This window comes from Opisthocomus hoazin, chromosome 29 (genome assembly GCF_030867145.1).
Source record: "Opisthocomus hoazin isolate bOpiHoa1 chromosome 29, bOpiHoa1.hap1, whole genome shotgun sequence".
Classification (NCBI taxonomy): domain Eukaryota; kingdom Metazoa; phylum Chordata; class Aves; order Opisthocomiformes; family Opisthocomidae; genus Opisthocomus; species Opisthocomus hoazin.
In genome coordinates this window covers 7,263,022-7,285,417 of record NC_134442.1, presented here as the reverse complement: position 1 = coordinate 7,285,417, position 22,396 = coordinate 7,263,022, and the positions used below count along the sequence as shown (strand labels likewise).

The 22,396-nt window shown below is 49.5% G+C and overlaps 2 long non-coding RNA genes across 2 annotated transcripts; both read left to right on the top strand.

Annotated features, from left to right (window-relative positions):
• Positions 1-2,212: 2,212 nt before the first annotated feature.
• Positions 2,213-2,720, top strand: LOC142364846 (uncharacterized). Its single transcript, XR_012766348.1, has 2 exons — positions 2,213-2,422; positions 2,507-2,720. It is a non-coding gene; the product is annotated as an uncharacterized LOC142364846 (long non-coding RNA).
• A 12,509-nt stretch (positions 2,721-15,229) lies between these two features.
• On the top strand, positions 15,230-21,776 carry LOC142364836 (uncharacterized). The gene is made up of 2 exons (XR_012766343.1): positions 15,230-15,400; positions 15,485-21,776. It is a non-coding gene; the product is annotated as an uncharacterized LOC142364836 (long non-coding RNA).
• Positions 21,777-22,396: the final 620 nt, after the last annotated feature.

The window sequence follows — 22,396 nt, the reverse complement described above, 5'->3', positions numbered from 1 at the left end:
TCTTCTCTAGAGCTGAAACTCAGCTTCTGGAATCTCCTGGCTCCTAGTCCTGGGTAATGTGCTTGATACGTCTGGGCTAAGCTCCTGAATCGTGAAGAAAAAGTTTTTCTTTGTGTAGGGGTGGCGCGACCACAGGTATTTCCAACATATTGTACAACCTCTCTTCTCCAGGAGAAACCTAGACTGAGAGAAGAAATGTGGAAATATCACCAGAGGAGGAGACAGAAGGAGTGTGAGCTCGGGAAGGTGTGGATGCTGACAAGAAGCAGCAAATGTTACTGCTTTGCACACACCCTGTGTGCTCACCTTCTCCCAGAATCCCACAGCTGTGTAGCAGGAGGGCTTTGGTAGGGCAGTGTCAGCCTCACCTCAGCCGGGGCCTGGAGCAGAGCCTGCCCCTCCGACAGCAGCATGGCTGCCTGGCAGCTGGGTGGGAAAATGGGAAATGGCAGCCCCCGGGGGAAGCAGGGTTGCCCGGGGAGCATCCCAATGCCATCCCTTCCCAGCAGCCCAAGGCAGCACAGCGCACGCTGACCCCGGGTGTCCTTACAGCAGAGCCCCAGCTGCCCCGCTGGAGCACAGAGACCTGGAGGGGAGGAGGAGGGGAGACGCTTTAGGCAGCCTGCCCCCTCCCCAGACACCCCCGGGCATGGAAAGGCCCCGCGCCCTGCCAAGCCGGCGAGTCGCCACTCGTGCCGCGGTGCAGAGGCGGCCACCTCCTGCGTGCTCTGGGCTGGCGCAGCCTTGCCCTGAGCCGGGGGAAGGTTCCCTGTGCCTCAGTCCAGAGTCCTCACCTGCAAAGCCTCATTTTCAGGGCCAAAATCCTCATTTTTGGGGCCCCAACCTGTCTGTTCTTGCCCACAGCCGCGTATTTCCCTGTCCCACTTCACCGCTCTCCACAGCTTCCCCAGGAGGGGACGTGAGAGGGAGGTGCTGAGCTCTGCTACTGGGGTCCAGGGACAGGATGCGTGGGAACGGCCCAGAGCTGCGTCAGGGCGGGTTCAGCTGGGCTCAAGGATCCGTTTCTGCACCGAGAGGGCGGCCGGGCGCTGGGACAGGCTGCCTGAGAGGCGGTCGGTGCCCCCGGCCTGTCCGTGCCCAGGAGCCCTTTGGGCAGTGCCCTCCATGCTCTGCTGTCAGGCCGGGCCAGCCCTGCGGGGCGGGCGGTTGGACGGGGCGATGGCTGCCGCTCCCTCCCCAGCCGAAGCTCCCTGCTCTGCCGTGCCCACAGGGTCACCGCGAGCACCCAGCCCACCCTGTGGAGTTCATCACCACATCGCCTGGGAGCAGGGCAGGCACCGGCGGAGGGGAGAGCGGCCCCTCAGGCAGCCAATAGCGGAGAGCAGCACCTCAGGGGAGGGTGGGCCCCACACCATGGCAGAGCGACAGCCCAGGTAGCCAATCAGAGGTCACATTTCAAATGAAGGGCAGGCACCCACCGGGGCAGCCTGAACGCAAAGGGGGCCAATCAGAGGCAGCGTCACCTCAGGGGAGGGTGGGCACTGCATCTGGGCAGAGTGACAGCACTGTCAGCCAATGGCAGGTCATCACTTCAGGTGAAGGGCAGGCACTGTAACCCAGCAGCCTGACCACCTGGGGTCCAATCAGAGGCAGCAGCACCTCAGGGGCGGGTGGGCATTGCATCTGGGCAGAGTGACAGCCCTGGCAGCCAATGGCAGGTCATTTCCTCAGGTGAAGGGCAGGCACTGTAACCCAGCAGCCTGACCACAAGGGGGCCAATCAGAGGCAGCAGCACCTCAGGGGAGGAGACTGACAGCCCTCCCGACCTCTGCCGGCCAAGACTACATGGGAAGGAGGCGGGCCCCGATTGCAGCCAGGCCCAGCTTCACCATGGCTCCTGTGGGGCCTTCCCCGAGGCCGAGCAGCCCCTGGACCAGGCCCAGGGCCCCTCCTCCCCCCCTGCAGCGCTCCTCTCTGTCTCCTCTGCACCCCCCAGCTGTCCCCGTGTTCTGGAACCCCCCGTCTCCATGATGCTGAGGCCGCCGGGGTGGCGGTGGGGTGGACAAGGCTGGGTGGGGGTGATGCTTGCCCTGGGGCCATCGGCTCCCCCACATCCCCTCCGCGCAGCCCCAGCGACCCCGCAGCAGCCTGCAGGGTGGTGAGGAGGGGCAGGACGTGGCTGCCGTCCAGTGTCTGCCCTGAGGTGGCGAGGACGGGGGGGGTGTGGGGCTGGGGTCTGCCCCCCGAAGCAGGGGCGTCCCAGGGCTGATGCTCTCCCCCATCCCCACAGCTCCTGCACATCATCTCCTTCCTGACGCTGCCCGCCCTGCTGAGACGGGGCCAGACCTGCCGCTGCCTCCACGAGGGCTGCGACAGCGAGGCCGCCTGCACCTCCTCTGCACCGCTCTCTGCCCCGCCGCCGCCAGCGCCCGCCCCTGCAAGAGGGCCACCATCCTCAGCTGTGAGTCTGTCATTGCCAAGGGACGGGGTGGGGGTGGCGCTTGGTCTCCAGGACTCATCTTTAGTGTCCAAACTTTTATTGTAGGTTTTAATGCCTTCTTTTTAGGACCCTGATGCCGTGAAAAGCCGGAATTGAAGACTCAATAGTCAGCAGACTATTAAGCAGGTATTCTTTATTACGGCGCCGGGCACACGGGGGATCTCTCCTCCAAACGTGTGCACCGAAGAGACACAGTTACTAGGTATTTATGCTATGTTAACATACATATTAATTACATTTCCAAGAAATGTTTATCATAGTAATGGCTTTTCCGAGAATTCATTAATATATGGTAATATCCGTCGCACATGTTTGTTTGGCGTCTCTCGGCAGGGATCTTCAGATTATCCTGCAGCCTCCTTATCTCTGTAGTTTGCATACCTGTTCTCCCAAGGCCCAGGCACCTAAAGGGATTATTCAGGAGTCCCTTGTCTTGCAACCGTCCTAATATTCACAAAGAACCAAGACTTGTTTCTGACCACCTGAAGTGATAACATCCCCTACATGTTACATTTGTTACATTTACAGTTATCAATCCCTCCTTTTCTTTTGAGGATTTGTAGCTAGAAAGCTATGAATCCTCACTATTCTATTTTGTAGGTATTATTTTCAAATAATTCTATTTGGTGCCTAATCTTATTCCTTTTTCCAATCACTGTGTGTCTCAACTGAATCCCGACAACACCAAAGGAGACATTTGAGAGACATGCAAACAAGTATTCCTAAAATGACCAGTGTGATCATTCCCATGAACAATTGTTTCAATCACTCTAAATTGGGGAGCCAAGAGGTTAAATTTTGTTCCCCTACTTACAAGTGGGTTGTCTTCCCGTTTGGCTCGTCTCCATGATGTTCTTAATATGCCTTTAGGTATTTGGGACTGATTATATATTCGGTCCTGGCTGACTAGATGACCTATGGTACACATTCCCTTCCAACCCGCAGGGAGCTGCTTTCTGCTAATGCCATCACCACATCGCCACCAATACCCGTCAGGTATATTTACAGGGCCCATCAGTGGCTGTGGGATTAGCTCCGTAAAATGTTTCGCAGTTTACCCAGCCAATTGGTACATTCCTCAAAAAATCCCAGTTCGAGGGGCTATAGGTTTCTAATTGGGTTCTGCTACAAAAATCCATATATATCATGCCTGTCCCTTTCAAATTGCAAGTTCCTACTTCTACTGCAGTTTTGTTGATCAAATAATCATTCCACCCATCCCTGCAAGTACAATTTTTGTGTGTATGGAAGGGGGTCAGCACGAACAAGTGTTGGATCTTGCTTTCCATAGGCAGCTATTATTGCTGACCAATATCTGGGATTGTCACAATTCCAATGAGTGGATCATACCCCGTATAAAGGGAGTCTCATGTCACCTTTTGGTAAGGCAGTACAAATCCAACAATCAAATCTTGGTCCAGTCATGTAGTTCGAGTTGTCATGATCGCAGTATCCTAAAAAGCCTAGGTTTAACAAAGTTACCACCGCAATCATAGTTTCAAACCGCCAGCCTTTTTGACCATCCATCCTGGTTTAGGAGCCTTCTTCACTCGGGAATAATGGATCCAGGCCGGTTGTTCTCTAATCTTGATTGCAGTGAAGGTAGTCAGCAATACCTGGTAAGGTCCATTCCACTTCTCTCTCAGTGGATCACCTGAAAAATTCTTAACATAAACCCAATCTCCAGGGCGAAATGGATGGATCGAGTGATCTAACCCTTTAGCCCTGGTACCCAAAACATTTTTACTAATCCTTTCTAATTGTTTTCCTAAGGATATAACATAATTTTGTAGATACTGATTTCCCAACTGGTTCAAATCTTCCCCCCGATGTTTAGCCTGATATGGTCTCCCATATACTATCTCAAAAGGGCTCAAATTTTCTTTGGCCCTAGGTTTTACACGTATCCGAAGTAGTGCAATAGGCAATGCTTGGTACCAATATAGATTTGCTTTTTGGCATATTTTTGCATCTTTTCTACTTGCCCACTGGCTTGTGGTCTGTAGGGCGTATGTAACTGCCAATTGATTCCTAACAGTTTGCTGACCTGTTGCACTACTTCTGCACAAAAATGCGTCCCCCTATCTGAGGAGATAGTTGTCGGTACCCCAAATCGAGGTATTATTTCATTTAATAATACCTTAGTTACTTCCCTTGCTTTATTTGTTCTACAAGGGAATGCTTCTGGCCAACCTGAAAAGGTATCCGTGAGTACTAATAAGTACCTGTACCCTCCTTTTCCTGGAAGTTCAGAGAAATCAATTTGCCAATGTTGTCCCCGTATACTTCCCTTCCCAATACTTCCTAATTGTACCCGGTTACCTGTATTGGGGTTATTTTTAAACATGTTTCACACTGTTGGGTTACTTGTCGGACTGTAGTATACAAATTTTTCCCTATTAATTTCTGATTTAAAAATTTGTACAGGGAGTCCGCTCTCCAGTGTGTCCTATTGTGTTCTTCTTTAACCACCCCCCATATCTGTTTAGCAGGGATTATAATTCTGCCATCACTTAAGTAGGCCCACCCCTGGGATGGAACTTGGCCCCCTAATCCCTCTATTAATTCTTCATCAGCTTTAGAATACTCAACATTTTCTTGGTCACTCAGGTTTCTATTTCTATAATCTGGAATTAAGGCTAAAATCTCTTACATTCTCTCTGCTGCCTGTTTAGCTTCAGAGTCAGCCAACCTGTTACCTCTTTCCTGGTCAGTGTTACCCTTCAGGTGTCCTCGGCAGTACACGATGGCAACTTTTGTTGGTAGCTGAATGGCTTCTAATAGTCGAAGGATTTCCTCAGCGTATTTAATCTGCTTCCCTTGCGCAGTTAGTAGTCCTCGCTCCTTCCAAATTGTCCCATGAGCGTGGACAACTCCAAAGGCATATTTGGAATCTGTCCATATATTTATCTTTTTCCTTTTGTTAACTCCAGAGCCCTAGTTAGGGCAATAGTTTCAGCCTTTTGAGCTGATGTTCTAGCAGGTAATGATTGAGAACAAACTACTTCGGCTGCTGTTGTCACCACATACCTGGCCTTTCGAATACCTTGTCCGACAATGCTGCTTCCATCCGTGAACCAGGAGTCCTGTGCATCTTCCAGGGGTTCCTCTTTCAGATCTGGTCTGCTGGAGTACACAGTCTCTATGGTTTCTAAGCAATCAGGTACCAATGGTTCAGAGATTAATCCGCTGAGAAAAGAAGCTGGGTTTGTAGTATTAGTCCCTGGTATCGTGGAAATTGGGATGGGGAAAGCCAGTAGTTCCCTTTTTGTTGCAGTACAGCTGATATTCTGTGTGAGATCGGTACTGTGATCTCTTGCCCAAGGTGAATTTTCGGGCTTCCTGAATAGTCAAGACCACCGCCGCCACAGCTTGCAGACATCCTGGCCATCCTTTGCTTACTCCATCCAGCTGTTTAGCAAAATAGGCCACAGCTCTTTTGTAGGGTCCCAGCTGTTGAGCTAGGATCCCCAGAGCTATGCCTTGTGTCTCATAAGAAAACAGCCAAAAGGGTTTAGTAACATCAGGCAGGCCCAGAGCCGGGACCTTCATTAGATCCTTCTTAAGTGTCTGAAATGCATTTTGAGCTTCTTTGGACCACATCAATCGGGTGGGGTTGTTTTTCAAAAGTTCACATAAGGGTCTCACTATTATTCCATAATTATAAATTCATAACCAGCACCAACCTGTCAGTCCCAGAAAGGTCCTGAGCTCTTTTACCATCTGACGGAGGGGAGTCCTGCAGATGGCTTCATTCTGTTCTGTTCCTAGTTCTCTTTGTCCAGACAGCTTGCATCCAAGGTAGGTTACCCGTTGCCGCACCATCTGAGTTTTCTGTTGAGAGACTTGATACCCATTTAATCTCAAAAAGTTTAACAAACTGATAGTCTACTGTATACAGTCAGGTTTTGTTTCAGTTGCTATTAATGTACTGTAAAAGGGTTCCATCTCTGGAGGAAGGGTTCCATGCTTCAAGTTCTCGTGTTAGTTGATTTCCAAAGATCGTTGGGCTATGCTTAAAACCTTGGGGTAACACTGTCCAGGCAAGCTGGGGTTTTTTACCCGTGGTAGGATTTTCCCACTCAAATGCAAATAAATTCAGACTTTCTTTGGCTAAAGGCAGACAGAAGAATGCATCATTTAAATCCAATACCGTAAACCATACTTGCTACCACATGGTGTACGTCCCTAACAATCTTATTCACTTCTCTTAAATCCTGTACTACCCAATAAGTTCCACCTGTTTTTGTTTCTTTTTTTACTGGTAACACAGGAGTATTGTATTCTGATTCACACTCCACTAGTAGTCCATACTGTAAAAAGTTACCTTGCTTCCCCTCTTTTTCATTTTGTTTTTCTGTTGCTTAACTTCTAAGAACTTTGCTGCTTTTTTTTTTTTTTTTTTCATTTAGAGCAGCAGCTAGCAAAGCAGCTTGTAACTTGATACCTTTCTGTTCTAATCACTTTACACAAGCCTCTGTAAAATCCAGAGGGGTTTTCCTTTGGATTTTTTTTTTTTTCTTTTCAATACCGCGTGAAACTTTTCATCTCCTATACTTTTTAACTGTCCACAAAACCGCATCAATTCTAACAACATATCATAATTCAATTAATTGTTTGTGAGGGCATCACCTCCCTCCGAAGCTCATGTTACAATAAAATAACTTCTCAACTTCTCCACCAATCGGTTAACACAACACACACACACACACACACAACCTAGAAGCGATCTTTTAAAATGCTTCTGTTTACAAACTGTATCACCTAAGTACAACAATATATACAGGCAAACCACTTCAGTTAACATGTTTATATACATAGAGCTCTTTCAAAACAATGTATACAGTATATTGAATACATACCCCAAAACTAGAGTCCCTAAATGATCGATCAATGCCAAATAACTAGAGAACTTGTAACCCCACAATATGTACCAACTTCTAAGTATTTTAAAACCTATCCCCAAATTCCCAATTCAATTCCTAAATCATGCCTATTTTCTTTAAGCAAACCAAACCCCATACATTATTAAGATGTTGTCAAGTGAGGGGTCTCCCCCTACTTTTCCCAATGTTGCCATCTAGATCCTGGGAGAGGCTCTCAAAATCCCCCCCACGGGAAGACCCTGCACTGATACTTAAGAAATCATAAACCATGGCCCCGAAGACTCAGAGTTCAAATACAACAGTCCCAAGTCAAAAACCGGAAATCAGCAGAACATACCAAACGCACGTGGTGTTTGTTTCTTTTTTTTTTTCTTCACCATTTTTTTTCTCTCTTTTTTTTTCTTTTTTCTTTTTTTTTCTTTTTTCTTTTTTTTTTTTTTTCTTTTTGACTTATTTGTCTTTCACACAGAGGCTTCATACAGTCACACAAGCTTTCCAATGTGCTAGAATACATCCTAAGGGGCTTTTCTTTAAAATACCACTGCTTTGCTGTCCCCCCATTTTACTTTACTGATTCTGTACTTCTGTTATCTTTGTCTTAAAATTCTAAACTGTTGTCCCCTTCTGTCCCGCTTTGACCACGTTCCGCAAATGTCACAATTAATATTCTGGTCACATAAAAAAAGAGGTTCGCCGTACAAGGTTCTTAACGAGCCAGTATCCGATATATCCGATATCCGAGTTCAATACCAACAAATCCGTATCACCAGAAGTACAACTTAAGCAGGTTTCCTAGGTGTACCAATACCAAAAGCACGTTATTACAGAAGTGCAAAACACAACCCGTGCCTGCACCAACGCACCAATACAACAATACCAAAAGCACGTTATTACAGAAGTGCAAAACACAACCCGTGCCTGCACCAACGCACCAAGACGTACACCCTCAGGCACTAGTAGCCTGGTGTACAGCGCTTAGCGTAGGACGTCTCCTACGACTTATGAGAACTCTCCAAATGACCGGTCTCACATACCAAAACAGAGAAAGAAAGGAAAAAAAGAATACCTTTACTTGTTTAGATGGTCCTTGTCTGCTCCCGCAGTGATCCGAGTGAGGCGAGGAGTCCCTCCGGGAAATCCCGGGGGTACCCTAGGGAGTCCTGTTCTCAGCGGGTCCTGCAGCCGAGCAGAGCGGGTCCCATCTGGGGTGCCAGAAATGATGCCGTGAAAAGCCGGAATTGAAGACTCAATAGTCAGCAGACTATTAAGCAGGTATTCTTTATTGCGGCGCCGGGCACACGGGGGATCTCTCCTCCAAACGTGTGCACCGAAGAGACACAGTTACTAGGTATTTATGCTATGTTAACATACATATTCATTACATTTCCAAGAAATGTTAATCATAGTAATGGCTTTTCCGAGAATTCATTAATATATGGTAATGTCCATCGCACATGTTTGTTTGGCGTCTCTCGGCAGGGGTCTTCAGATTATCCTGCAGCATCCTTATCTCTGTAGTTTGCATACCTGTTCTCCCAAGGCCCAGGCGCCTAAAGGGATTATTCAGGAGTCCCTTGTCTTGCAACCATCCCAATTATTCACAAAGAACCAAGACTTGTTTCTGACCACCTGAAGTGATAACATCCCCTACATGTTACATTTGTTACATTTACAGTTATCAACCCAAAGCCTCCTTTTTAGGGTACAAACCCTCATTTCTAAGTTCCAAACCCAGGGCTCATAGCATCATTTTGAAGGTGCAGAGCCTCCTTTTCAGAGTCCAAAGCATTGTTTATAGGGTCCAAAGTCTCCATTTGAGGTCTCAACCCTCATCTTTATCTTCAAAACCCTGCTTTTCAGGAGCCAAAGCCTCCATGTAGAATCAAAACTGCTCCTTTAGACTTAGAAGCCTTGTTTGTTTGATGTCCCAAGCTTCATTCTGAGGGTCTAAAATCCCATTTCAACAGTACAAAGCCCTGATTTTCAAACCCAAAGCATCACTTCAGGGCTTAAAACCATCAGAAGTTCAGGGTTCAATGCCTCAATGTAATTTCCAAAGCCCCATTTTCAGGGCCCAATGTTGCATTCTTAAGCCCCAAGCCATCCTTTGGCGGGTCTAAACTCTACTTTGAAGGGTCCCAAGCCCTCTTTTACACCTGAAAGCCTCCACTGGAAGTGCCCAGAGCCCTCTATTTGGGACGAAATCTCCATTTCTGGAGGCCATGGTGGAACCAAGTCGTTCCCCTCCTTTTCAGGGTCTAAAGCGTCCCTTGTAGCATCTAGCCTATCCTTTGGAGTGCCCAGAGCCCCATTTTCAGGGCTGAAGCCCTCGTTTATGGGATCCAAACCTGTCTTTTATCACTCACAACCTTCTTTTAGGGCCCACAGTTCCATTTTGAGGGTCCTAACTCTCATTTTGGAGGCAAAAAGCCTCTTTTTAGGCTCCAGAGCTATATTTCTAGCATCCAAAGCATCATTTTGACTTTCCAAAGTCTTCGCTTTGGTGGCAGAGCAGAGAGCAGCCTGGTCCCACTGAGCGCAAGGCTGCTCTCCTGCCTCGGCTGCCCTCAGCCCGCCGTTGCTCTGCACACCGCTGCCCACGCGATGACCCACAGAGGTCCCTTCCAACCCCTAACACACCGCCCTGGCAGTTTGCCTGTGGAGCGCTGGGGACAGCTGCCCAGGGGAACGGGGAGATGGCTCTGCCCCGTGCTGCTGCGAGAGCAGGGCTCGGCCCTGGTGCTGAGGGCACTGAGCGTCTGCCTTGCTGCTCTCCAGCTCCTCCGGCGTGCGTGGAGCCCTCCGTCACCAGGCATGGGAAGTGTGCGGCTCCAGCGTACGCACCCGTGGGTGTCCCAGGGCACACGTGGAGATCCCGCCTGGACCCGGGGAGTGACAGCTCTGCAGCCGCTCGTTCAGGCGAGGTGAGCACGCTTTGTTTTTGCCCTGCGCTAGTGGGGCACGAAGCACTCAGCCCAGCCCTTGAGCGAGCTGTGCATGCTTTCAGCCAGCTGGCACTTGTGCCGCTGCTCAGGAGAGCCCCTGCAGGTGAATTTGCCGCCTTGGCTTGAAAAACAGGCCAGCACTTCCCTGCTCTTGGGCTGTTGTCCTCTGCCCTCGGTGATTCCTGCCCTGGCAAGTCCAAGAGACGCCTCTGTGAATGCCCGCCTGTGCAGTGCGTGTCCTTCTGGCCTGGGGCCGTCAAAGCAGATCTCCCTGCAGCTAAGTGATGGCTGGGAAATGCGTACCCTTGCAGCCCCAGTGTCCTCCAGTGACAACCTGCTGGTCAGCTGAGTCCCCAGGGCTGGCTCAAAGCCTGCACAGTGGGACGCAACTGCTGCCTCACAAGACCCCTTTCTGTCCTACAAGAGGTCGATGGTGATAGCACCATCTGGAGGGCACAAAGCCTTTTTTTAGGGTCCAAACCCTCCTTTGCAGGGTCAAACCCTCATTGATAAGTTGCAAGCTTCGCTTTTACAATTCACAGACTCCTTTTAAGGGACCAAAGCATTCTCTTGAAGGCCCAAAGTCTGATCTGAGTGTCAAAGGGCTCCTTTTTAGAGTCCAAAGCCTTATTTGTAGGGTCTAAAGTCTCCTTTCATGGCACCAAAGCCTCATTATCTGGATCCATAGCCTAATTTAGAGGATCCAGTCGGCAAGCTGGAGGGTCCAAAGCCTCATTTTAGCATCCAAACTGCTCATTTTGGGTACAAAGCCTCACTTGTTTAATGACCGAAGCCTCATTTGGAGGCTCCAAAGACCTGTTTTTAGCATACAGAGCCCTAGCTTTTGGCACCAAAACATCATGTGAGGGCAAAAGTCCTGATTTGAGGGTTCAGCATCTCATTTTCATTTCCAAAGCCTTATTTTCACATCCCAACGCCCCATGCTTCAGGCCCAAACTCTTTTTTGGAGAGTCCAAAGTCTCACTTCTAGGGCCAAACCCCTCTTACAGCTCTAGGCCTGCACTGGAGTGTTTCGTTTTATGGGGCAACAGAGGAACCAAGAGGTTCCCCTCCTTTGCAGGGCCCAAAGCGTCATTTCTAGACACTCTCCATCCATTTTAGATCCCAGAGCCTTATTTGCAGGGCGGAAATCCTCATTTTTTTGGGTCCAAAGCTGTCTTTTATTAGCCATAGACTTTCTTAGGGCACACCGTTCCCTTGTTAGGGTTTAAACCCTCACTTTCAGAGCAGAAAGCATCTTTTTAGGATCCAAAGCTCTATTGGTAGTGACCTCCCCAGGGCCAGGACTCTGCGCTTCCCCTGGCTGCACTTGTTGGGGCTCTGCTGGGGCAGGGTGCGACCCTGGGCTGGTGCAGAGAGCAGCACCACGTCGTGACTCTGTGCAGGAGCAGGGTTTTGGGTGCCACCGTCGCGAGGCTGCGCCCAGCAGTGCAGGCTGGTCGGGGAGCAGCGCCCCGAGACGTGGGGGCAGAGGGTGCGGGAAGAGGGGGACAGGCGTGGGGTGCTGAGCGATGGGGCACGGGCTGGCCCTGGAGACCCCCGGGCTGGAGACATCTGCCCCGGGACCAGTGCAGAGCTGCAGGCCTGGAGCTGGGCAGCGCCTGGTGGGGGGGAAGGGGGCTGACCTGCAGCCTGAACAGCAGCAAGCCACCGAGCAGGACATTCATCAGTTTCTGCTTACAGAGGGACCTGCGGGCACCGGCCCGTGGATTCTTACTACGGCATGTCACGCGTCGTGGGTGGCACCGATGCCCAGCTAGGGGCCTGGCCCTGGATCGTCAGCATCCAGAAGCCCATCATAGGAGGCATGGCGCATGTCTGCGGAGGGTCGCTCATCAGCCCACAGTGGGTGCTGACAGCAGCCCACTGCTTCATCACGCCCGGGTAAGGAGGACCAGGGAACAGCCCCACAGCACTAGCACGTGCCCGCTCCACAGCAGCACGTGCTAGCGCCATCCCGCTTCCCTGCAGCACGCCCAGTGCCTGGGCACTGCCAAGCCCAGCTGAGAGACTGCTCGCGAGAGGGCTGGGCTCACGCCACGGCTTCCTAGCAGCCTCCCGCCCGACACTCCTTGTGCCCAAGGCGTGCTAGGGCAGTCGCACCCTCCGTAGCCCTGCCTTCCTCTCTGCCCTGTGCAGCAGAAGGCAGGCAACTGCTGGGCTGCTTGCAGCACGTGGCTGCGCTCCCTCTGACCCCTCTCTCCACCTGCCTTGCAGGCACATCACCATGTGGCACGTGGTGATCGGGGCCAGCCACTTGACTCAGCTGGGCCCTGAGACCCAAGTGCGCACTATTAAGCGGCTACTGGTTCACGAGCACTACTACAACATCACGCAGAGGAACGACATTGCCTTGCTGGAATTGGACCAGCCTGTCCTGTGCGGCTACTACGTGCAGCTTGCCTGTGTGCCCGACGCCTGGCTGAGAGTGTCGCAGCTGAGAAGCTGCTACGTCAGTGGCTGGGGTTCCACGACTGCAAGAGGTGAGTTCCCAAAAGGGACTTGTTTGGCAGGCACAGAGTGACTTCTGCCAGCCCAAGCCCTTACCAAGAGAAACAAGTCCTTCAGCTTCACCTCAGGCAGGCCGGCGTTTCACTGGTCATTTGGCCAACAGAGAAAGTGATGGAGGAAGGTGGGGTCATCCCAGATCACAAAACAACTCTTCTCTAGAGCTGAAACTCAGCTTCTGGAATCTCCTGGCTCCTAGTCCTGGGTAATGTGCTTGATACTTCTGGGCTAAGCTCCTGAATCGTGAAGAAAAAGTTTTTCTTTGTGTAGGGGTGGCGCGACCACAGGTATTTCCAACATATTGTACAACCTCTCTTCTCCAGGAGAAACCTAGACTGAGAGAAAAAATGTGGAAATATCACCAGAGGAGGAGACAGAAGGAGTGTGAGCTCGGGAAGGTGTGGATGCTGACAAGAAGCAGGTGCTCAAATGTTACTGCTTTGCACACACCCTGTGTGCTCACCTTCTCCCAGAATCCCACAGCTGTGTAGCAGGAGGGCTTTGGCAGGGCAGTGTCAGCCTCACCTCAGCCGGGGCCTGGAGCAGAGCCTGCCCCTCCGACAGCAGCATGGCTGCCTGGCAGCTGGGTGGGAAAATGGGAAATGGCAGCCCCCGGGGGAAGCAGGGTTGCCCGGGGAGCATCCCAATGCCATCCCTTCCCAGCAGCCCAAGGCAGCACAGCGCATGCTGACCCCGGGTGTCCTTACAGCAGAGCCCCAGCTGCCCCGCTGGAGCACAGAGACCTGGAGGGGAGGAGGAGGGGAGATGCTTTAGGCAGCCTGCCCCCTCCCCAGACACCCCCGGGCATGGAAAGGCCCCGCGCCCTGCCAAGCCGGCGAGTCGCCACTCGTGCCGCGGTGCAGAGGTGGCCACCTCCTGCGTGCTCTGGGCTGGCGCAGCCTTGCCCTGAGCCGGGGGAAGGTTCCCTGTGCCTCAGTCCAGAGTCCTCACCTGCAAAGCCTCATTTTCAGGGCCAAAATCCTCATTTTTGGGGCCCCAACCTGTCTGTTCTTGCCCACAGCCGCGTATTTCCCTGTCCCACTTCACCGCTCTCCACAGCTTCCCCAGGAGGGGACGTGAGAGGGAGGTGCTGAGCTCTGCTGCTGGGGTCCAGGGACAGGATGCGTGGGAACGGCCCAGAGCTGCGTCAGGGCGGGTTCAGCTGGGCTCAAGGATCCGTTTCTGCACCGAGAGGGCGGCCGGGCGCTGGGACAGGCTGCCTGAGAGGCGGTCGGTGCCCCCGGCCTGTCCGTGCCCAGGAGCCCTTTGGGCAGTGCCCTCCACGCTCTGCTGTCAGGCCGGGCCAGCCCTGCAGGGCGGGCGGTTGGACGGGGCGATGGCTGCCGCTCCCTCCCCAGCCGAAGCTCCCTGCTCTGCCGTGCCCACAGGGTCACCGCGAGCACCCAGCCCACCCTGTGGAGTTCATCACCACATCGCCTGGGAGCAGGGCAGGCACCGGCGGAGGGGAGAGCGGGCCCTCAGGCAGCCAATAGCGGAGAGCAGCACCTCAGGGGAGGGTGGGCCCCACACCATGGCAGAGCGACAGCCCAGGTAGCCAATCAGAGGTCACATTTCAAATGAAGGGCAGGCACCCAGCGGGGCAGCCTGAACGCAAAGGGGGCCAATCAGAGGCAGCGTCACCTCAGGGGAGGGTGGGCACTGCATCTGGGCAGAGTGACAGCACTGTCAGCCAATGGCAGGTCATCACTTCAGGTGAAGGGCAGGCACTGCAGCCCAGCAGCCTGACCACCTGGGGTCCAATCAGAGGCAGCAGCACCTCAGGGGCGGGTGGGCATTGCATCTGGGCAGAGTGACAGCCCTGGCAGCCAATGGCAGGTCATTCCCTCAGGTGAAGGGCAGGCACTGTAACCCAGCAGCCTGACCACAAGGGGGCCAATCAGAGGCAGCAGCACCTCAGGGGAGGAGACTGACAGCCCTCCCGACCTCTGCCGGCCAAGACTACATGGGAAGGAGGCGGGCCCCGATTGCAGCCAGGCCCAGCTTCACCATGGCTCCTGTGGGGCCTTCCCCGAGGCCGAGCAGCCCCTGGACCAGGCCCAGGGCCCCTCCTCCCCCCCTGCAGCGCTCCTCTCTGTCTCCTCTGCACCCCCCAGCTGTCCCCGTGTTCTGGAACCCCCCGTCTCCATGATGCTGAGGCCGCCGGGGTGGCGGTGGGGTGGACAAGGCTGGGTGGGGGTGATGCTTGCCCTGGGGCCATCGGCTCCCCCACATCCCCTCCGCGCAGCCCCAGCGACCCCGCAGCAGCCTGCAGGGTGGTGAGGAGGGGCAGGACGTGGCTGCCGTCCAGTGTCTGCCCTGAGGTGGCGAGGACGGGGGGGGTGTGGGGCTGGGGTCTGCCCCCCGAAGCAGGGGCGTCCCAGGGCTGATGCTCTCCCCCATCCCCACAGCTCCTGCACATCATCTCCTTCCTGACGCTGCCCGCCCTGCTGAGACGGGGCCAGACCTGCCGCTGCCTCCACGAGGGCTGCGACAGCGAGGCCGCCTGCACCTCCTCTGCACCGCTCTCTGCCCCGCCGCCGCCAGCGCCCGCCCCTGCAAGAGGGCCACCATCCTCAGCTGTGAGTCTGTCATTGCCAAGGGACGGGGTGGGGGTGGCGCTTGGTCTCCAGGACTCATCTTTAGTGTCCAAACTTTTATTGTAGGTTTTAATGCCTTCTTTTTAGGACCCTGATGCCGTGAAAAGCCGGAATTGAAGACTCAATAGTCAGCAGACTATTAAGCAGGTATTCTTTATTACGGCGCCGGGCACACGGGGGATCTCTCCTCCAAACGTGTGCACCGAAGAGACACAGTTACTAGGTATTTATGCTATGTTAACATACATATTAATTACATTTCCAAGAAATGTTTATCATAGTAATGGCTTTTCCGAGAATTCATTAATATATGGTAATATCCGTCGCACATGTTTGTTTGGCGTCTCTCGGCAGGGATCTTCAGATTATCCTGCAGCCTCCTTATCTCTGTAGTTTGCATACCTGTTCTCCCAAGGCCCAGGCACCTAAAGGGATTATTCAGGAGTCCCTTGTCTTGCAACCGTCCTAATATTCACAAAGAACCAAGACTTGTTTCTGACCACCTGAAGTGATAACATCCCCTACATGTTACATTTGTTACATTTACAGTTATCAATCCCTCCTTTTCTTTTGAGGATTTGTAGCTAGAAAGCTATGAATCCTCACTATTCTATTTTGTAGGTATTATTTTCAAATAATTCTATTTGGTGCCTAATCTTATTCCTTTTTCCAATCACTGTGTGTCTCAACTGAATCCCGACAACACCAAAGGAGACATTTGAGAGACATGCAAACAAGTATTCCTAAAATGACCAGTGTGATCATTCCCATGAACAATTGTTTCAATCACTCTAAATTGGGGAGCCAAGAGGTTAAATTTTGTTCCCCTACTTACAAGTGGGTTGTCTTCCCGTTTGGCTCGTCTCCATGATGTTCTTAATATGCCTTTAGGTATTTGGGACTGATTATATATTCGGTCCTGGCTGACTAGATGACCTATGGTACACATTCCCTTCCAACCCGCAGGGAGCTGCTTTCTGCTAATGCCATCACCACATCGCCACCAATACCCGTCAGGTATATTTACAGGGCCCATCAGTGGCTGTGAGATTAGCTCCGTAAAATGTTTCGCAGTTTACCCAGCCAATTGGTACATTCCTCAAAAAATCCCAGTTCGAGGGGCTATAGGTTTCTAATTGGGTTCTGCTACAAAAATCCATATATATCATGCCTGTCCCTTTCAAATTGCAAGTTCCTACTTCTACTGCAGTTTTGTTGATCAAATAATCATTCCACCCATCCCTGCAAGTACAATTTTTGTGTGTATGGAAGGGGGTCAGCACGAACAAGTGTTGGATCTTGCTTTCCATAGGCAGCTATTATTGCTGACCAATATCTGGGATTGTCACAATTCCAATGAGTGGATCATACCCCGTATAAAGGGAGTCTCATGTCACCTTTTGGTAAGGCAGTACAAATCCAACAATCAAATCTTGGTCCAGTCATGTAGTTCGAGTTGTCATGATCGCAGTATCCTAAAAAGCCTAGGTTTAACAAAGTTACCACCGCAATCATAGTTTCAAACCGCCAGCCTTTTTGACCATCCATCCTGGTTTAGGAGCCTTCTTCACTCGGGAATAATGGATCCAGGCCGGTTGTTCTCTAATCTTGATTGCAGTGAAGGTAGTCAGCAATACCTGGTAAGGTCCATTCCACTTCTCTCTCAGTGGATCACCTGAAAAATTCTTAACATAAACCCAATCTCCAGGGCGAAATGGATGGATCGAGTGATCTAACCCTTTAGCCCTGGTACCCAAAACATTTTTACTAATCCTTTCTAATTGTTTTCCTAAGGATATAACATAATTTTGTAGATACTGATTTCCCAACTGGTTCAAATCTTCCCCCCGATGTTTAGCCTGATATGGTCTCCCATATACTATCTCAAAAGGGCTCAAATTTTCTTTGGCCCTAGGTTTTACACGTATCCGAAGTAGTGCAATAGGCAATGCTTGGTACCAATATAGATTTGCTTTTTGGCATATTTTTGCATCTTTTCTACTTGCCCACTGGCTTGTGGTCTGTAGGGCGTATGTAACTGCCAATTGATTCCTAACAGTTTGCTGACCTGTTGCACTACTTCTGCACAAAAATGCGTCCCCCTATCTGAGGAGATAGTTGTCGGTACCCCAAATCGAGGTATTATTTCATTTAATAATACCTTAGTTACTTCCCTTGCTTTATTTGTTCTACAAGGGAATGCTTCTGGCCAACCTGAAAAGGTATCCGTGAGTACTAATAAGTACCTGTACCCTCCTTTTCCTGGAAGTTCAGAGAAATCAATTTGCCAATGTTGTCCCCGTATACTTCCCTTCCCAATACTTCCTAATTGTACCCGGTTACCTGTATTGGGGTTATTTTTAAACACGTTTCACACTGTTGGGTTACTTGTCGGACTGTAGTATACAAATTTTTCCCTATTAATTTCTGATTTAAAAATTTGTACAGGGAGTCCGCTCTCCAGTGTGTCCTATTGTGTTCTTCTTTAACCACCCCCCATATCTGTTTAGCAGGGATTATAATTCTGCCATCACTTAAGTAGGCCCACCCCTGGGATGGAACTTGGCCCCCTAATCCCTCTATTAATTCTTCATCAGCTTTAGAATACTCAACATTTTCTTGGTCACTCAGGTTTCTATTTCTATAATCTGGAATTAAGGCTAAAATCTCTTACATTCTCTCTGCTGCCTGTTTAGCTTCAGAGTCAGCCAACCTGTTACCTCTTTCCTGGTCAGTGTTACCCTTCAGGTGTCCTCGGCAGTACACGATGGCAACTTTTGTTGGTAGCTGAATGGCTTCTAATAGTCGAAGGATTTCCTCAGCGTATTTAATCTGCTTCCCTTGCGCAGTTAGTAGTCCTCGCTCCTTCCAAATTGTCCCATGAGCGTGGACAACTCCAAAGGCATATTTGGAATCTGTCCATATATTTATCTTTTTCCTTTTGTTAACTCCAGAGCCCTAGTTAGGGCAATAGTTTCAGCCTTTTGAGCTGATGTTCTAGCAGGTAATGATTGAGAACAAACTACTTCGGCTGCTGTTGTCACCACATACCTGGCCTTTCGAATACCTTGTCCGACAATGCTGCTTCCATCCGTGAACCAGGAGTCCTGTGCATCTTCCAGGGGTTCCTCTTTCAGATCTGGTCTGCTGGAGTACACAGTCTCTATGGTTTCTAAGCAATCAGGTACCAATGGTTCAGAGATTAATCCGCTGAGAAAAGAAGCTGGGTTTGTAGTATTAGTCCCTGGTATCGTGGAAATTGGGATGGGGAAAGCCAGTAGTTCCCTTTTTGTTGCAGTACAGCTGATATTCTGTGTGAGATCGGTACTGTGATCTCTTGCCCAAGGTGAATTTTCGGGCTTCCTGAATAGTCAAGACCACCGCCGCCACAGCTTGCAGACATCCTGGCCATCCTTTGCTTACTCCATCCAGCTGTTTAGCAAAATAGGCCACAGCTCTTTTGTAGGGTCCCAGCTGTTGAGCTAGGATCCCCAGAGCTATGCCTTGTGTCTCATAAGAAAACAGCCAAAAGGGTTTAGTAACATCAGGCAGGCCCAGAGCCGGGGCCTTCATTAGATCCTTCTTAAGTGTCTGAAATGCATTTTGAGCTTCTTTGGACCACATCAATCGGGTGGGGTTGTTTTTCAAAAGTTCACATAAGGGTCTCACTATTATTCCATAATTATAAATTCATAACCAGCACCAACCTGTCAGTCCCAGAAAGGTCCTGAGCTCTTTTACCATCTGACAGAGGGGAGTCCTGCAGATGGCTTCATTCTGTTCTGTTCCTAGTTCTCTTTGTCCAGACAGCTTGCATCCAAGGTAGGTTACCCGTTGCCGCACCATCTGAGTTTTCTGTTGAGAGACTTGATACCCATTTAATCTCAAAAACTTTAACAAACTGATAGTCTACTGTATACAGTCAGGTTTTGTTTCAGTTGCTATTAATGTACTGTAAAAGGGTTCCATCTCTGGAGGAAGGGTTCCATGCTTCAAGTTCTTGTGTTAGTTGATTTCCAAAGATCGTTGGGCTATGCTTAAAACCTTGGGGTAACACTGTCCAGGCAAGCTGGGGTTTTTTACCCGTGGTAGGATTTTCCCACTCAAATGCAAATAAATTCAGACTTTCTTTGGCTAAAGGCAGACAGAAGAATGCATCATTTAAATCCAATACCGTAAACCATACTTGCTACCACATGGTGTACGTCCCTAACAATCTTATTCACTTCTCTTAAATCCTGTACTACCCAATAAGTTCCACCTGTTTTTGTTTTTTTTTTTACTGGTAACACAGGAGTATTGTATTCTGATTCACACTCCACTAGTAGTCCATACTGTAAAAAGTTACCTTGCTTCCCCTCTTTTTCATTTTGTTTTTCTGTTGCTTAACTTCTAAGAACTTTGCTGCTTTTTTTTTTTTTTTTTTCATTTAGAGCAGCAGCTAGCAAAGCAGCTTGTAACTTGATACCTTTCTGTTCTAATCACTTTACACAAGCCTCTGTAAAATCCAGAGGGGTTTTCCTTTGGATTTTTTTTTTTTTCTTTTCAATACCGCGTGAAACTTTTCATCTCCAATACTTTTTAACTGTCCACAAAACCGCATCAATTCTAACAACATATCATAATTCAATTAATTGTTTGTGAGGGGATCACCTCCCTCCGAAGCTCATGTTACAATAAAATAACTTCTCAACTTCTCCACCAATCGGTTAACACAACACACACACACACACACAACCTAGAAGCGATCTTTTAAAATGCTTCTGTTTACAAACTGTATCACCTAAGTACAACAATATATACAGGCAAACCACTTCAGTTAACATGTTTATATACATAGAGCTCTTTCAAAACAATATATACAGTATATTGAATACATACCCCAAAACTAGAGTCCCTAAATGATCGATCAATGCCAAATAACTAGAGAACTTGTAACCCCACAATATGTACCAACTTCTAAGTATTTTAAAACCTATCCCCAAATTCCCAATTCAATTCCTAAATCATGCCTATTTTCTTTAAGCAAACCAAACCCCATACATTATTAAGATGTTGTCAAGTGAGGGGTCTCCCCCTACTTTTCCCAATGTTGCCATCTAGATCCTGGGAGAGGCTCTCAAAATCCCCCCCACGGGAAGACCCTGCACTGATACTTAAGAAATCATAAACCATGGCCCCGAAGACTCAGAGTTCAAATACAACAGTCCCAAGTCAAAAACCGGAAATCAGCAGAACATACCAAACGCACGTGGTGTTTGTTTCTTTTTTTTTTTCTTCACCATTTTTTTTCTCTCTTTTTTTTTCTTTTTTCTTTTTTTTTCTTTTTTCTTTTTTTTTTTTTTTCTTTTTGACTTATTTGTCTTTCACACAGAGGCTTCATACAGTCACACAAGCTTTCCAATGTGCTAGAATACATCCTAAGGGGCTTTTCTTTAAAATACCACTGCTTTGCTGTGCCCCCATTTTACTTTACTGATTCTGTACTTCTGTTATCTTTGTCTTAAAATTCTAAACTGTTGTCCCCTTCTGTCCCGCTTTGACCACGTTCCGCAAATGTCACAATTAATATTCTGGTCACATAAAAAAAGAGGTTCGCCGTACAAGGTTCTTAACGAGCCAGTATCCGATATATCCGATATCCGAGTTCAATACCAACAAATCCGTATCACCAGAAGTACAACTTAAGCAGGTTTCCTAGGTGTACCAATACCAAAAGCACGTTATTACAGAAGTGCAAAACACAACCCGTGCCTGCACCAACGCACCAATACAACAATACCAAAAGCACGTTATTACAGAAGTGCAAAACACAACCCGTGCTTGCACCAACGCACCAAGACGTACACCCTCAGGCACTAGTAGCCTGGTGTACAGCGCTTAGCGTAGGACGTCTCCTACGACTTATGAGAACTCTCCAAATGACCGGTCTCACATACCAAAACAGAGAAAGAAAGGAAAAAAAGAATACCTTTACTTGTTTAGATGGTCCTTGTCTGCTCCCGCAGTGATCCGAGTGAGGCGAGGAGTCCCTCCGGGAAATCCCGGGGGTACCCTAGGGAGTCCTGTTCTCAGCGGGTCCTGCAGCCGAGCAGAGCGGGTCCCATCTGGGGTGCCAGAAATGATGCCGTGAAAAGCCGGAATTGAAGACTCAATAGTCAGCAGACTATTAAGCAGGTATTCTTTATTGCGGCGCCGGGCACACGGGGGATCTCTCCTCCAAACGTGTGCACCGAAGAGACACAGTTACTAGGTATTTATGCTATGTTAACATACATATTCATTACATTTCCAAGAAATGTTAATCATAGTAATGGCTTTTCCGAGAATTCATTAATATATGGTAATGTCCATCGCACATGTTTGTTTGGCGTCTCTCGGCAGGGGTCTTCAGATTATCCTGCAGCATCCTTATCTCTGTAGTTTGCATACCTGTTCTCCCAAGGCCCAGGTGCCTAAAGGGATTATTCAGGAGTCCCTTGTCTTGCAACCATCCCAATTATTCACAAAGAACCAAGACTTGTTTCTGACCACCTGAAGTGATAACATCCCCTACATGTTACATTTGTTACATTTACAGTTATCAACCCAAAGCCTCCTTTTTAGGGTACAAACCCTCATTTCTAAGTTCCAAACCCAGGGCTCATAGCATCATTTTGAAGGTGCAGAGCCTCCTTTTCAGAGTCCAAAGCATTGTTTATAGGGTCCAAAGTCTCCATTTGAGGTCTCAACCCTCATCTTTATCTTCAAAACCCTGCTTTTCAGGAGCCAAAGCCTCCATGTAGAATCAAAACTGCTCCTTTAGACTTAGAAGCCTTGTTTGTTTGATGTCCCAAGCTTCATTCTGAGGGTCTAAAATCCCATTTCAACAGTACAAAGCCCTGATTTTCAAACCCAAAGCATCACTTCAGGGCTTAAAACCATCAGAAGTTCAGGGTTCAATGCCTCAATGTAATTTCCAAAGCCCCATTTTCAGGG